This window comes from Microcaecilia unicolor, chromosome 3 (genome assembly GCF_901765095.1).
Source record: "Microcaecilia unicolor chromosome 3, aMicUni1.1, whole genome shotgun sequence".
NCBI classification, from domain to species: domain Eukaryota; kingdom Metazoa; phylum Chordata; class Amphibia; order Gymnophiona; family Siphonopidae; genus Microcaecilia; species Microcaecilia unicolor.
In genome coordinates this window covers 152,392,548-152,408,047 of record NC_044033.1, presented here as the reverse complement: position 1 = coordinate 152,408,047, position 15,500 = coordinate 152,392,548, and the positions used below count along the sequence as shown (strand labels likewise).

At 42.4% G+C, this 15,500-nt stretch overlaps 1 protein-coding gene and 1 long non-coding RNA gene across 3 annotated transcripts in view; one reads left to right on the top strand and one right to left on the bottom strand.

Moving 5' to 3' along the window:
- The window catches only part of SMOC2 (SPARC related modular calcium binding 2), a 220,553-nt gene that overhangs the window by 131,167 nt on the left and 73,886 nt on the right, over positions 1 to 15,500 (bottom strand). The gene's annotated exons all lie outside the window — the stretch shown is intronic.
- Positions 1,627 to 14,804, top strand: LOC115465773. The gene is made up of 3 exons (XR_003941458.1): positions 1,627 to 1,636; positions 14,476 to 14,480; positions 14,722 to 14,804. It is a non-coding gene; the product is annotated as an uncharacterized LOC115465773 (long non-coding RNA).

Here is a 15,500-nt window from a genome sequence, read left to right as displayed (position 1 = left end):
GAGGCAAACCTTCCCCTCCAGTGTCCTCCAATGACTGACTCTTCCACCTTCAGATCAGCCATGCAGAGTGAAGCCGTACATTGACCTGATTACAGTTGGGGGTTGGGGTAAGGTGAAGGAGCAGCAGAGCAAGTCCGAAGCTTTCTCTTCCTTTTTCTGCCACCCATGAAGAACTCAGGAAACAGATTGTGGAGCAAAGATAGGGAAAACCTTGTTATGCGTATCCTCTTCTGGATGCCATCTTGACTCCTCCTTGTAAGACTGGAAAGTGTTTCTTTTTTAAATTATCACCCACCCTCCATGCAAGTAAGGCTATATGATTTGTTTAACAACACACATTCTGGCTGATATTCAAAATGATTTAACCGGCTAGAAACTACCGCTGACTGGTTAAATAACTTGTTTTAGGGCTATCTGCTAATTTTTTTTTTGTTACATTTGTACCCCGCGCTTTCCCACTCATGGCAGGCTCAATGTGGCTTATATATTGTATACAGGTACTTATTTGTACCTGGGGCAATGGAGGGTTAAGTGACTTGCCCAGAGTCACAAGGAGCTGCCTGTGCCTGAAGTGGGAATTGAACTCAGTTCCTCAAGACCAAAGTCCACCACCCTAACCACTAGGCCACTCCTCCACAGTGGCACTTAACTAGCTATCACTACTGAAAATTAGTGGTTAGCGCCTAAGTGAACACTGGCTATTTTGGGGGCATTCCAGGGGCAGAATCAGCACTTGGCCAGTTAAATGCCAACATTTAGCACATAACTGGTCAGGGCAACCACATATATGGGACCGCATAAAACACAGTCCTATCTTTATGTGTCAACCCATGGCCGGGAAAGGGAATGAGACTTAACATACCACCTTTCTGTGGTTTTTTACAACTACATTCAAAGTGGTTTACATATTATATGCAGGTACTTATTTGTACTTGCCCAGAGTCACAAGGAGCTGCAGTAAGAATCAAACCCAGTTCCCCAGGATCAAAGTCTGCTGCACTAACCACTAGGCTACTCCTCTGCTTGGTCTAACTGGCAGACCTGAGTGGTGTACAAAAAAAAATGAAACAAAACAAAATAAAAGATGAAAGAAGGAAGAGGAGAGGAGGAACAGGGGAGATATGATACAGACATTTAAATACTTGAACGGTATTAATATAGAAACACATATTTTTCAGAGAAGGGGAAGTGGTAAAACTAGAACTTGATTTCCATACACTGCCTCCATTATATGCAAATCTGTTTCATGCATATTCGTTGTGGATATCCTGAAAACCTGACTGGCAAGGGGTACTCTAGGACTGGACTTGGAAAACACAGAACTAGAGGGCATGAATTGAGGTTTAGGAGTAATGTCAGAAAATTCTTTTTCACGGAGAGGGTGGTGAACGTCCGGAATGACCTCCCGAGTGAGGTGGTTAAAAAGAAAAACCTGTAGCAGAATTCAAAGAGGCATGAGATGAACATAGAGGATCTCTAATTAGAAAATAAATGATATAAAAAACAAAACTTAAAGGGTTGCATATGTGTTTGCATGTCAAGTGGTGTTTAGATGGCAACTCTGGCTGCATCAACTAAGGCCGGTGGTGGGCTGGCTTGTACAGTCTGAGTACCGCATATTGCGATCCAGTTTAGTGTGGGCTGGAGAGAGCTTTGATGGAAACTCCATTGGTCTGGAGCATGAGGACAGTGCTGGGCAGACTTTTATGGTCTTTGTCCCGCAAATGACAAGACGGATTTGGGCAGACTGGATGGACCATTCAGGTCTTTATCTGCTGTCACTTACTATGTTACTATGAAAGGAACTCCATTAATTAGACAAGAAAGATGTACCTCATTCACACCATACAAACAAGGAATCAAACATACAAATGGAGAGCAGGAGCAGGAAGGATATAACTGGGAGAAGGGGAGGGGAAGGGAAGGAAAAAGGGAAAGGGAAGACAGAAAGTAAAAGGTAAAAGTAAAAAGGTCAGTGATAGCCCTGCGCGCAAAATCCCCCTCAGAAGTTTGTGTTACAGGCTTGTTGGTATAGCCAGGTTTTCAGTGCAATTTGGCAGTTCTGAATATTGACTTAACCGGTTGTATGTTAGTTGGCTTGGCAAGTTGGCATAAACCGGTTATTCGATTTCAAAGCCCGGACATGGCCAGTTATTGAATATCCATGAATAATGCTGGCAGTGGTCAGCAAAACACATACCACCACCAGCTGAATATTTACCTCATTGTTTCTCAACAACAGCGTATGATCAAGGAAGGAAATAAACATACAGTTTTGTAGAATCAGAACCACACCTTGTTTACAATGGAAAAAATTACTCTAAATAGAGAGGAAAGGTCCCACTTAACTTTCTTACTGAGAAGTTCTGAGAGGAGAGGACATTTCTGTGGGTATGTGAAATTATTTTATTCTGTGCTTGGTAACTTAAAGATTGGGGTTAAAAGAGGAATTGTAGCATATTGATAAACACAGTTAAAATTTAAAAAAAACTTTATTAGCTAGTCTCCATACCCTTTTCTCCATAGTTTTAAAACATAAATTTTCTGCCACAGCATAAAAAGATAGTCTCAAGAAGGCTCAGTAGGACCTAGTTCAGTCTTAGAAAAATACAAATAAAACAGAGAGAAGCAAGCATTATTAACTAGTTTCCATAGTGTGCAACCCTTTTCCCCATAGTTTTAAAATTTAAAGTTTCTGCCACAGCATTAACAGATAGTCTCTAGAAATCACAGTAGGACCTAGATCAGTTCTCATTCCCACCCACCATCTCCAACTCTCACCCACCCCTAGCTCAACTCTTCATTCATAGTCAATTATTCTAATTATGACAAGAATGGAGTTTTCTTTAGCATTTTAATTGTTTAATTAGTTTCAGAGAAACAAACACTAAATAAATTATACCAATCTTAGGGCGCTTTATATACATCTGATATCCCTAGTACCTTAGGAAGTTTTAATTAAAAAACTCTATAATACTAAGATGCAGACAGTAGTCCAGCAGCGAGAGGGGTTCAAACCAGTCTTTTGTGTTAAGTGTCACAAGTATAATTATCTCCCAGTTGGTGAGAAGTCATATGTGTGTGCTCGATGCAAAGAGCTCCTAGCTCTCAGAGAGCGAGTCCGTTCTCTTGAGGCTAGAGTAGCAGACTTGGAGGAGCTGAGGGAGACAGAGAGTACATAGAGGAGGCCTACACGGATGATGAAGAGAAGTCCCATGTCCAGTCTGGCAGCCCCTGTGCTGCCTTGGAGGAGGGAAGTCTTCTAAAATGAAAGCATCACCGTGTTGCAGCTGGAAGTGATCCTATAGACAGGACCAGCACACCAGGGGATGCAATATTCTCCTGCACTGAGGATGTGTCTCCAGGAGCTACTGCCCAGGAGGGAAGGGTTAGGACAGCTGTTGTAGTTGGTGATTCGATTATTATGAATGTAGCTAGCTGGGTGGCTGGTGGATGTGAGGATCGCCTGGTCACTTGCCCCCTGATGCAAAGGTGGCAGACCTCACGCATCACCTAGATAGGATTTTAGATAGTGCTGGGGAAGAGCTGGCTGTTTTGTTACATTTGGGTACCAATGACATAGGAAAATGTGGAAGAGAGGTTCTGGAAGCCAAATTTAGGCTCTTAGGTAGAAAGCTCAAATCCAGAACTTCTAGGGTAGCATTTTCAGAAGTGCTACCCGTTCCACGCACAGGGCCCAAGAGACAGGAAGAGCTCCGGAGTCTCAATGCACGGATGAGGCAATGGTGCAGGGAGGAGGGTTTTAGATATGTAAGGAACTGGTCAACATTCTGGGGAAGGGGGTACCTATTCTGGAAGGATGGGCTCCACCTTAACCAGGGTGGGACCAGACTGCTGGCATCGGCATCTAAAAAGGAGATAGAGCAGCTTTTAAACTAGAAACTGGGGGAAGGCCGACAGTCATTCAAAAACGCATGGTTTGGAACAAGGTATCTTTCAAAAATATCACCAAAACAGGGAAGATAGGGTATCCCAATAGAGAGGTTGCAATAGAGACCAAAGTAGATCAGGTGACCTTAAGTAAAAATCAGACAAAACATTGCAAATTAACACTGTTAACTACTGAACAAGATGTAAACAGGCACAACAAACATAGTTTGAAATGTCTATATGCAAATACCAGAAGCCTAAAAAATAAGATGGGTGAGTTAGAATATATTGCACTAAATGAAAGATTAGATATAATAGGCATCTCTGAGACCTGGTGGAAGGAGGATAACCAGTGGGACACTGTCATACTAGGGTACAAATTATATCATAGTGATAGGGTGGACTGAATTGGTGGAGGGGTAGCATTTTATGTTAAGGAGGGCCATGAATCAAATAGATTGAAAATTCTGTAGGAAACAAAACACACTTTGGAATCCCTATGGATTAAAATCCTATGTGTAAAGGGGAAAAGGATAGTGATAGGAGTGTACTACCATCCACCTGGCCAGGATGAACAGATGGATGTAGAAATGTTATCAGAAATTAGGGAGGCTAACAAACTGTGGAATACAATAATAATGGGTGATTTCAATCCCCCTGATATTGACTGGGTAAATGTAACTGATCACCCGTCCTTCAAATAACACCTCAAGACCTTTTTATTTGGAAAAGCTTACACTCAAATCCCGCCTAGCATCTCTTACTTCTGAACTGTAACTGTCAAGGCGACATATTGATCACCATTACTCTTTCTCCTTTTTCCTTCTTTCTATTCCCTTCCTCTCTTTAACTTCTATGAAATTGATTGTTTGTTTGCTGAATTGATGTATGTTTTTACAGACTGTTGTAAGCCACATTGAGCCTGCCTGTGGGTGGGAAATTGTGGGATATAAATGCTATAAATAAATAACATCAGGGCATGCTAGGGAGGTAAAATTCCTTGATGAAATCAAGGACTGCTTTATGAAGCAGCTGGTACAGGATCCAAGAGAAGGAAAAATTCTAGATCTAGTCCTTAGTGGAGTGCATGATCTGATGCAGGAGGTAATGGTGCTGGGGCCACTTGATAACAGTGATCATAATATGATCAGATTTGATATTGGCTTTGGAGTAAGTACACACAGGAAATCCAATACGTTAGCGTTTAACTTTCAAAAAGGAGACTATCAGGCTTATTTTCGAAAGAGAAGGATGCCCATCTTTCGACACAAATCGGAAGATGGGCATCCTTCTCACAGGGCATAAACAAAGGCCGATTTTGAGCGTCCCCAACTGCTTTCCGTCATGCACGAAAGTCTGATCATTGGCTCCCAATTGAACAACGAAATGTATTCAAACTATTCACACTTGTTTTCAAGCCACATAGAACCGGCTATCCAGGCTACCTTTCCGTTTTCTCTATACCATATTCACCATCACGTCTTCTCCATTCCTTAAATGATCAATGACTGGTGCTTCCCCATCCAAAACATGCACAACTTGGAAGCACTCGCCACCATGCATTTTTCTTTGTGGCCCCTGCCCAATGGAACTCGCTTCCATTAAGCCTTAGGACTGAACTATCTTTCAAGACCTTTATGAAACTTTTGAAAGCACGGCTGTTTGAACAGATTTTTCAACAATAAGTAGAAGAGACTCCTGGTCTATCATCAGCACTGGCAAGTTTTTCCTTCCACGTTCCGTCACCCCCTCCCAGTTTTATCTCCTTCCCTACACCATATCACGACCTGTTGCTTAATTTTGGTAACTGCCTGCTACTGTCTGAGTGATACTACCTTTCCTGTCAATAGATTGTAGTTCTTTTCCTGAAGCTTTTTACTTTGTAAATTTTAGTTTTTGTACACCGCCCAGATCTGCTGGTCAGCTTGGGCAAGATAGAAAGTGAGAATAAACTACAAACTATAACTATACACTTTGGTCTGTCCCAGTATGGCAATGCTTATGTTCTTATGTTCACATACAAAGTGGTACAATCACTCACTCATAGACAACTATCCCTCAATACTGCCCATGCCACACCTTCACCGCACACCTCTTTTCTCAACATGGATTATCGACATGCCCAGCACATCTGTGTGTAATTTGTGGCAATCTAAAATCACAATTTCCACATGGATGCCATTGTAAGTGCTGCCATTTCCATATGGAAATCCCACAAGTCTTTTAAAATAATCACCTTAATGTAAAAGGATACAGTAAGATCTTTTGAGTTTTATATAACAGAATCCACAGTAGAACTATCCTGGAAAAAACAATTGTGATCCTGTACTTCCTTATGTCAAGAGCGTGTGTCATTTACAGGACAAGCACAATAGCTTTAAATATTCTGAGCAAAATGCAGAACTTATTCTGCATTTTATTTGTGATGTGAATGAGACAGAATGTCTCTTAAAGATATTCCTGGAGGTATTCCAGAGACTTGTTGAAGCTAAAAGAAGAAGACAATCTAGAAAATTATCTCTGAGGGTTGAATCTGTGTGGTCTTTTGTTCAAATATACAGCTGGGGAAGGTAAATGTCATTTCTGAGCTCCACTATAGTTACATGCCTTAAGTTTGTAAAATGAACAAAACCCTGCATTTAAAATCTGAAGCATTTCAACTTTTAGCTAATAATTTTTGTTTCCATTTTAGTCCACTTGGATATGTTGGTTTTCACATTAATCCATTTGGATGTGTTGAAATAAGGGTCAACGAACAAGTTGTAGGTGATACTCCAATAAAATAAAGTAATTCAATACATCTGTGGCTAGCTTTCAAAAGCTATACTCTTTCTTGGTTCAGTGAAGAAACAGAGCAGTTACTCTGGGTTTAAACAGTACAGAGAGACCAACTCGTGCTTAACCTCATAAGAGATAGCCAGATATTCAATGCCGGTGCCCACACATGGCCCGGCACTGAATATCCAGGAAAACCGCTGATGGCAGATAAAAAACCTTATTGCTACTGGCTGAGTATCAACCCCATTCTTTTTAAGAGTGAAATGTGCTTAACATTTCTGACAAAGATTTTGCCTTCTTTCTCTATGGAGTAACCAGCATTACATAGAGCTCTGCCAATTCCTGTGTTCAGAAGTCAGTACAAGTATATAATAAAGTTTGATGAAGGATGACACAATGATGATGTTATATAATACTGCCTTTAGACTTGTGGAGCTCACAAGACAACCCAGTGAGATGGCACTTTGAATCTTGGGATTTAAATGAGTTTCTGGTGAACATGAGAGCTCAACTTAACAGGCACACTGGCCCCTGAAGAATACTCAAAACCTGGTGCTAAATCAGGTTGGAGGAATGCCAGAATTGGGGGCACTGTCTCACACTGCATAAGATAAATGATCAATTGGTATGTATTTTTCTGCCACAACATTTTGGGGTTTGTGATATTCAGATTGTGAAATTTGATCATTTATGTATACTGAAGAGTGATGCATACACTATCATAAAATTATAAAGGGGCCAATGAATGATGCATAGAGCACTAACACAGTGTGATGTATTGCTGAGAACTAGCTCACAGTGTCTGAAGGTCCCAAAAATCTTTTCTGTGGGTAGTTTTTTTTTTTTTTTTTTTAAATAAAGAAGACAATCCAGGTTAAAAACGCAAGTCTTTAATTAGTCTTTAATTAGTGTATATAATATTACTTACTTGAACACAACACATCAATACAACAGATATTTACTTGAAGATGGACTCAACACATTCCGTGTTTCAGCCTGATAAAGGTATATGCTAATTAAAGATGTGTTTTTTTGTTTGCTTTATTTTCTGTAGAAGTGTTTGATCTTCCTTCTTTTGTTGGATTTTTTTTTTAATATATAAAGGTAGCATGGGCTCTCTGAGCTGTCCCACAGTGAACCATCATCTCAGCATGCAACGTTTCTTTTTTTTTTTTAATTCTTTTTTCATTTGAGTACATTTTAGCACATATATCATTACACTTCTAAGCAGATAGCAATTCAAATATACATAATCATGAAATAGGACAAATAAAACAAAAGAACAACTTAGAAATAATCTAATCAGAAACCATTAACATATGTATTCAGCCATGTAATTCTCTGAGTCCTTTTCTGCATGTCAAAGAAGCTTTACACATAGATAAAATTACTTTGCTAATGATCTAGTACCCACAGTATGAAGTTGTGTTGGTCCGAAGCTTGTGAATACATTTTGGGGCTCATTTTCAAAACAGAACAAAAGATGTCATAAAATGGCAAAAGGATGTTTTTCTCTCAAAAGTGCCCAAGTTGCAATTTTTGACACCCGGATTTTAGACGTTTTGCTCCACAATTCGTCCAAATTTCAAAGGGGCATGTTGGGAGCATGTTTTGGATGGGGTATGGGCTGCACCAAAAGAGAGACATTTTTCTGCAATAATAGAACACAATAAAAACGTCTAGGACCAAAATTGACTTTTTGGCTAGACTTGTTTCAATCATGATTGTGACTAAAAGGTGCCCTAAATGACCAAATTACCACTGGAGAGATTAAGGCATAACCTCCCTTACTCTCCCAGTGGTCACTGAACCCTTCCCACCCCCAAAAGATTTGAAAGAAACAGTGCATATCAGCCTCTATGATAGCATCAGAGGTTACGGCCAGTCCTATTAGAGCAGAAAGTAGGTCTCTGGAGTATCCTAGAGGTTGGTGCAGTGGACCATAGGGAACAGGACCCAGGCCCATATCCCATTCTAACTGGTACACTGGTGGAAAGTGTGAGCCCTCCAAAACCCACCAAAAACCTACTGTACCAACACAAGGGCTATTGTAGTGATGTACAGTTGGGTACAGTAGGTTTTTGGAGGGTTTTGGAGGGTTCACCATACAAAAAGACCCATCTCTTCGACAAAACCTATCACAAAGACCAAGTCATCTGAATTTCCCACATATACCCTGAAGGTAAATTATTGCATTCTGTTTTTTCTTTTTTTCCTACTATGCAACCCAATTCCTTTTGTAACACCAAATGTCTACTCTCCTCACAAATCCACTGTCCATGATTTATTGTAAGCCACATTGAGCCTGCAAAGAGGTGGGAAAACGTGGGATACAAATGCAATAAATAAATAAAATATAAGGGGGTAATGGTCAGATGTGTACCTGGGACATTTTGTGTGAAGTCAACTGCAGTGCCTTTTGTGCCCAACTGCTCTACTGGGATGTCTGTGTGACCAGTCTACTAAGAATGCTGACCTCCCATACATCCCATTGGCTTGTTTTTGTGCATTTGTCCCTTGGACATGTTTTGGGGTTTTTTTTATGGTTCTAAAAGAGTCATGCTGAGCAAAAAATGTCTAGGAAATGCTCATTTTTGAAACAAAAAGTTGGACGTTTTTTCTGGTTTGAAAATGGCAATGTTTGCTACTGTATTTTTGGATGTTCTTTGTAAAATGTCCAAAATTGGATTTAAATGTCATATTGAAAATGCCCCTCTTTATGTCTTTCTGTGTTATATTGTAACTGTTAAATTCCTTTTCTTTATTACCCTTAGCAATAAAACTTGAAACTTGTTAAGAAAATCTTATTTAAAGAAATGTTCACAATCAAGCTGTCATGTTATTTTTCTACGTAAATTTTTGTGCTCTCTCAAAGAAGATTGATTTTAAACCTTACATTTTTGTTTGTTGACCCTAATGAAATCTCTCTATATAAAACGCACCTCCAATGTTCTAATGAAGCCTCTGTTAGTTAGCCAACATTCTAAGTGAAGGGGGTGAGATCGCATTGTGTCTGCCCCGCCCACGCGTCAAACGTGATGACGTCGAGGGCGGAGCAATGACACTCAACCAATCGCAACGCTCGGCAGCGAAGCGTCAGGGAAGGAGGCGGCGCTCTCGACGTCTAGCCTTCCCTTCGCTGTATTCCGCCTTCTTCTGACGTCAAGGATGACGTCAAAAGAAGGCGGAACACAGCGAAGGGAAACCTAGATGTCGGGAGCACCGCCTCCTTCCCTGACGCTTCGCTGCCGGAACCGCCACGGAGGTAAATTTAAAAACAAGAAAAAAAAAACCCATGTTGGGGGGAGAGAAGAGGGTGGCCACTAAAGTACAACAATGGGAGCGGGAGGGCAGGGGAGAAACGACAGCATGGATGCGAAGGGGGGGGGGGGAGAAGAGGGCGGCCCAGGCTGGGACATGGGAGAGAGAGGAGCATGGATGCGAGGGGGGGGGGTCATGGAATGGAGACAGGGGACTTGCTGGAAAAGGATGAATGGAGGCGGCAGGGGACAGAGGACCATGGATGGGCATGGATTGGGAGGGCAGGGCTCAGGGAGAGAGGGCAATTGCTGGAAAGGGATGAATGGAGGGGGCAGGGGACAGAGGAGCATGGATGGGCATGGATTGGGAGGGCAAGACTCAGGGAGAGAGGGAAATTGCTGGATAGGGATGAATAGAGGGTACAGATGGGCATGGATGGATATGGATTGCAGGGCAGGCCTCAGGGAGAGAGGGCAATTGCTGGATAGGGAAAATGGAGGGGCCAGGTGACAGATGAGCATGGATGGGCATGGATTGGAAGGGCAGGACTCAGGGAGAGGGGAATTGCTGGATAGGGATGAATGGAGGGGACAGATGGGCATGGATGGATATGGATTGCAGGGCAGGCCTCAGGCAAAGAGGGGAAATGCTGGATAGGGAAAAATGGAGGGGCCAGGTGACAAAGGAGCATGGATGGGCATGGATTGGAAGGGCAGGACTCAGGGAGAGGGGAATTGCTGGATAGGGATGAATGGAGGGCACAGATGGGCATGGATGCATATGGATTGCAGGGCAGGCCTCAGGCAGAGAGGGGAATTGCTGGATAGGGATGAATGGAGGGGCCAGGTGACAGAGGAGCATGGATTGGAAGGGCAGGACTCAGGGAGAGGGGAATTGCTGGATACGGATGAATGGAGGGGACAGATGGCCATGGATGGATATGGATTGCAGAGCAGGCCTCAGGCAGAGAGGGGAAATGCTGGATAGGAAAAAATGGAGGGGCCAGGTGACAAAGGAGCATGGATGGGCATGGATTGGAAGGGCAGGACTCAGGGAGAGGGGAATTGCTGGATAGGGATGAATGGAGGGGACAGATGGCCATGGATGCATATGGATTGCAGGGCAGGCCTCAGGGAGACAGCGGAATTGCTGGATAGGGATGAATGGAGGGGCCAGGTGACAGAGGAGCATGGATTGGACTCACACTTTCACTCTGACTCTCAAACACTCACTCTCACATACACTCTCCCAAACATACACACTCCGAGGAAAACCTTGCTAGCGCCCGTTTCATTTGTGTCAGAAACGGGCCTTTTTTACTAGTAATTTAATAATTAATGACAAGAATCAATCTTCACAAACATAACATAAACATCAAAAAAGGAGGAAGGAAGACCAAATGACGGCTGGCATGGTTAAAAAGTGAGGTGAAGGAAGCTATTAGTGCTAAAAGAAAATCCTTCAGAAAATGGAAGAAGGAACAACTGAAAATAATAAGGAACTGCATAAGGAATGTCAAGTCAAATGCAAAGCGCTCATAAGGAAGGCAAAGAGGGACTTTGAAAAAAGGATCAAATTTGAGGCAAAAACACGTGGAGGGGCATAATCGAACGCAAACGCCTATCTCCATGGGCGTTTATCTCCGAGAACGGGTCCATGAAGGGGCAGGCTGAACCGTATTTTCGAAAAAATGGACGTTTTTGAGCTGGGCTTTTGTTTTTTTTAGCGATAATGGAAACTAAAAACGCCCAGCTCAAAAACGTCCTAATCCGAGCCATTTGGTCATGGGAGGGGCCAGGATTCGTAGTACACTGGCCACCCTGATATGCCAGGACACCAACTGGGCACCCTAGGTCAGTGCGGTGGACTTCAGAAAAAGCTCCCACATGCATAGCTCCCTTACCACGGGTGCTGAGCTCCCAACCCCCCTCCCCCAAAACCCACTACCCACAAATGTACAACACTACCATAGCTCTTAGGGGTGAAGGGGGCACCTACATGTGGGTACAGTGGGTTTTGGAGGCCTCCCATTTACCAGCACAAGTGTTACAGGTGGGGGGGAGATGGGCCTGGGGCCACCTAGCTGAAGTGCACTGCGGTACCCACTAAAAGTGCTCCAGGGACCTGCATACATGCAGGCCTCTAGGACTTGCTGCTGCTGTATAACCTTGGCACACCAGTTGACACCTGAAGACTAATCTCTCCGAAAACGTCCTTTATTGGAATAACCGCGTTTACTCACAATTAACTGCAGATCAGAGGTTGTGCCCCACTGGCAACGAGTCTCCCTGGTACTGAGATTAGCAGTAGGTCAGAGCTGGAAGAATGCTGTACAATGCCCTCTTTCAGCCACATTCAAGGTAAGAACTAAATTCTCTAACGTGGCTAACACAGGAAAGGGAACTAAAACTGGCTTACAAAAATGGCCACTACCGCATGGACTACAACAGGAAACACAACAGGGCACACTCTGACCCAGTAGGCAGGGGGAAAAGCACCATGGGAGAAGAGCCTACCAACTACCAACATTGTGAGACTGTAACACAAGCTAATGAAATCACGGAGCCCAATACCCTACACCCACCACAATGCAATGCTGATGCGACCCTGTACTGCACCCGAGAGCCACATGTGACCCAGGGAAAGGCTGTGACAGGATCAAACACATTCTGCTGTCATGGAGGTGGGTACGTGATTTGAGGCTGGCATACAGGCTGGAAAAAAAGTTTTTAAAGTGGGTTTTTTTTTGGTGGGAGGGGGTTAGTGACCACTGGGGGAGTCCAGGGAGGTCATCACCGATTCCCTCCAGTGGTCATCTGGGCAGTTGGGGCACTTTTTGGGACTTGTTCGTGAGAAAAAAGGGTCCAAAAAAAGTGACCCAAAATCGCGGTCAAAACGCCTTTTTTTTTAATTATCAGCTAAAGACGCCCATCTCTCCTCAGCTGATAACCACGCCCCAGTCCCGCCTCCACCACGCCTCCAACACCCCCCCCCCCCATCAACTTTATTCATTTCCGCGACGGAGTGCAGTTGGAAACGTGCAAAATCGGCTTTCGATTATACCAATTTGGGCGCCTTTGCGAGAAAAACGCCCATCTCCCGATTTGGGTCGAAATATAGGCGTATTTCTTTTTCAATTATAAGCTGGATGGTAAACATTTTTTTTTAGGTATATTAAAAGCAAGAAGCCGGCAAAAGAATCAGTTGGACCGATAGATGACCGAAGGGTAAAAGGGGCAATCAGGGAAGACAAAGCCATAGTGGAGAGATTAAATTAATTCTTTGCTTCGGTCTTCACCGAGGAAGATTTGGGAGAGATACCAGTGCAGAAATGGTATTCAAAGCTGATGAGTCGGAGAAACTGAATGAAATTTCTATAAACCTGGAGAATGTAATGGGGCAATTTGACAAACTGAAGAGTAGCAAATCTCCTGAACCGGATGGTATTCATTCCCGAGTACTGACAGAATTGAAAAATGAACTTGCGGAACTACTGTTAGTAATATGAAATTTATATTTAAAATTGAGCATGGTACCGGAAGGTTGGAAGGTGGCCAATGTAAAGCCGATTTTTAAAAAAGGTTCCAGAGGTGATCTGGGAAATTATAGACCGGTAAGCCTGACGTCGGTGCCAGGCAAAAAGGTAGAGACTATTATAAAGAACAAAATAACAGAGCATATTCAAAAGCATGGATTAATGAGACAAAGCCAACATGGATTTAGTGAAGGGAAATCTTGCCTCACCAATCTATTACATTTCTTTGAAGGGGTGAACAAACATGTGGATAAAGGTGTGCCAGTCGATATTGGGTATCTGAATTTTCAAAAGGCGTTTGACAAAGTACCTCATGAAAGACTCCAGGGAAAAATGGAAAGTCATGGGATAGGAGGTAGAGTCCTATTGTGGATTAAAAACTGGTTAAAAGATAGAAAACAGAGAGTAGGGTTGAATGGTCAGTATTCTCAATGGAGAAGGGTAGTTAGTGGGGTTCTCCAGGGGTCTGTGCTGGGACCGCTGCTTTTTAACATGACCTAGAGATGGGAGTAACTAGTGAGATAATTACATTTGCTGATGACACAAAATTATTCAAAGTTGTTAAATCGCAAGAGGATTGTGAAAAATTACAAGAGGAACTTATGAGACTGGGAGACTGGTCATCTAAATGGCAGATGACGTTTAATGTTAGCAAGTGCAAAGTGATGCATGTGGGAAAGAGGAACCCGAATTATAGCTACATAATGCTAGATTCCAAGTTAGAAGTCACCAACCAAGAAAGGGATCTAAGCGTCGTCATTGATGATACGTTGAAACCCTCTGCTCAGTGTGCTTCGGCGGCTAAGAAAGCAAATAGAATGTTAAGTATTATTAGGAAAAGAATGGAAAACAAAAATGAAGATGTTATAATGCTCTTGTATCGCTCCATGATGCGACCGCACCTCGAATATTGTGTTCAATTCTGGTCACCGCATCTCAAAAAAGATATAGTGGAATTAGAAAAGGTACAGAGAAGGGTTATGAAAATGATAGAGTGTTTGGGGGCGGAGAGTGGGTGTGGCTATGCTAATCAGTTAGCATGTGGGCACTGCCATATGCTGATTAGCACAGGATTAATGAATGAGCCCTTACTGTTTATAGTTTATTAAAACTTGCTATACCACCTAACTGGCTCACACATCTGGGCAATTTACAATCTAAAGTAAGAACAGTATAAAAATGAAAGGAACTACATATATTGATAGGACAAGTTTTATACGTTGGACAAGAATACACACACCCAGTTCATAATAGAGAAAGAGTAAAAGAAATTGAAAAAAGTTATGGAACAGATGGTCGGAATCCTGCAGCAAGGCCACATTCCATGACCCGGAGCTAAGTCTACTTAAATGCTCGTTCGAATAACCAAGTTTTTAATGCCTTTTTAAATTTTTTGAAGGATGATTCTGCAAGGGCACTGAGCAGAAAAGAATTCCATTGAAAAGAAGCCTGGAAATAAAATGCTCGGTGACAAGTGAATTCTAATTGGTAATTTAATGAACGTAACAAACATAACGGATAATATGGGATAGTAAAGGTGGACAGTCAGGTGTACCGATTCTGTGTGCTTTGAATGTAAGAGTCAATAGTTTAAAAAGAATATGTTTTTCTACTGGGAGCCAATGCGGTTCTTGAAACAGAGGGGAGACGTGATCAAACTTGTGGGTATGGTGGATAAGTTTAGCAGCTGTGTTCTGTATTAGTTGAAGACTTCTGATGATAATACATGAGCAGACTAGATACATTATGTCACAGCAGTCAAGTCTCAAGATAAGGAGTGAAAAGACAAGTGAATGGAAAGGGTTTTTTTGTCAAAAAGAAATCTATGGATAGATCGAAATTGATGTAAGAAGAAGAAGCTAAGACTTGCACAATGTAGCAATTTGTTGGGTAAATGTTAAATGAGAATACAGGATGATACCCAGGTATTTAAAGGAATCGAATGGGATAATGGATGCATCAAAAAAGTATCAGAGGGGTACACGGAACAGATGAACCACCAGTGAACCAACATGTGACCATTTTCTCTTTATTC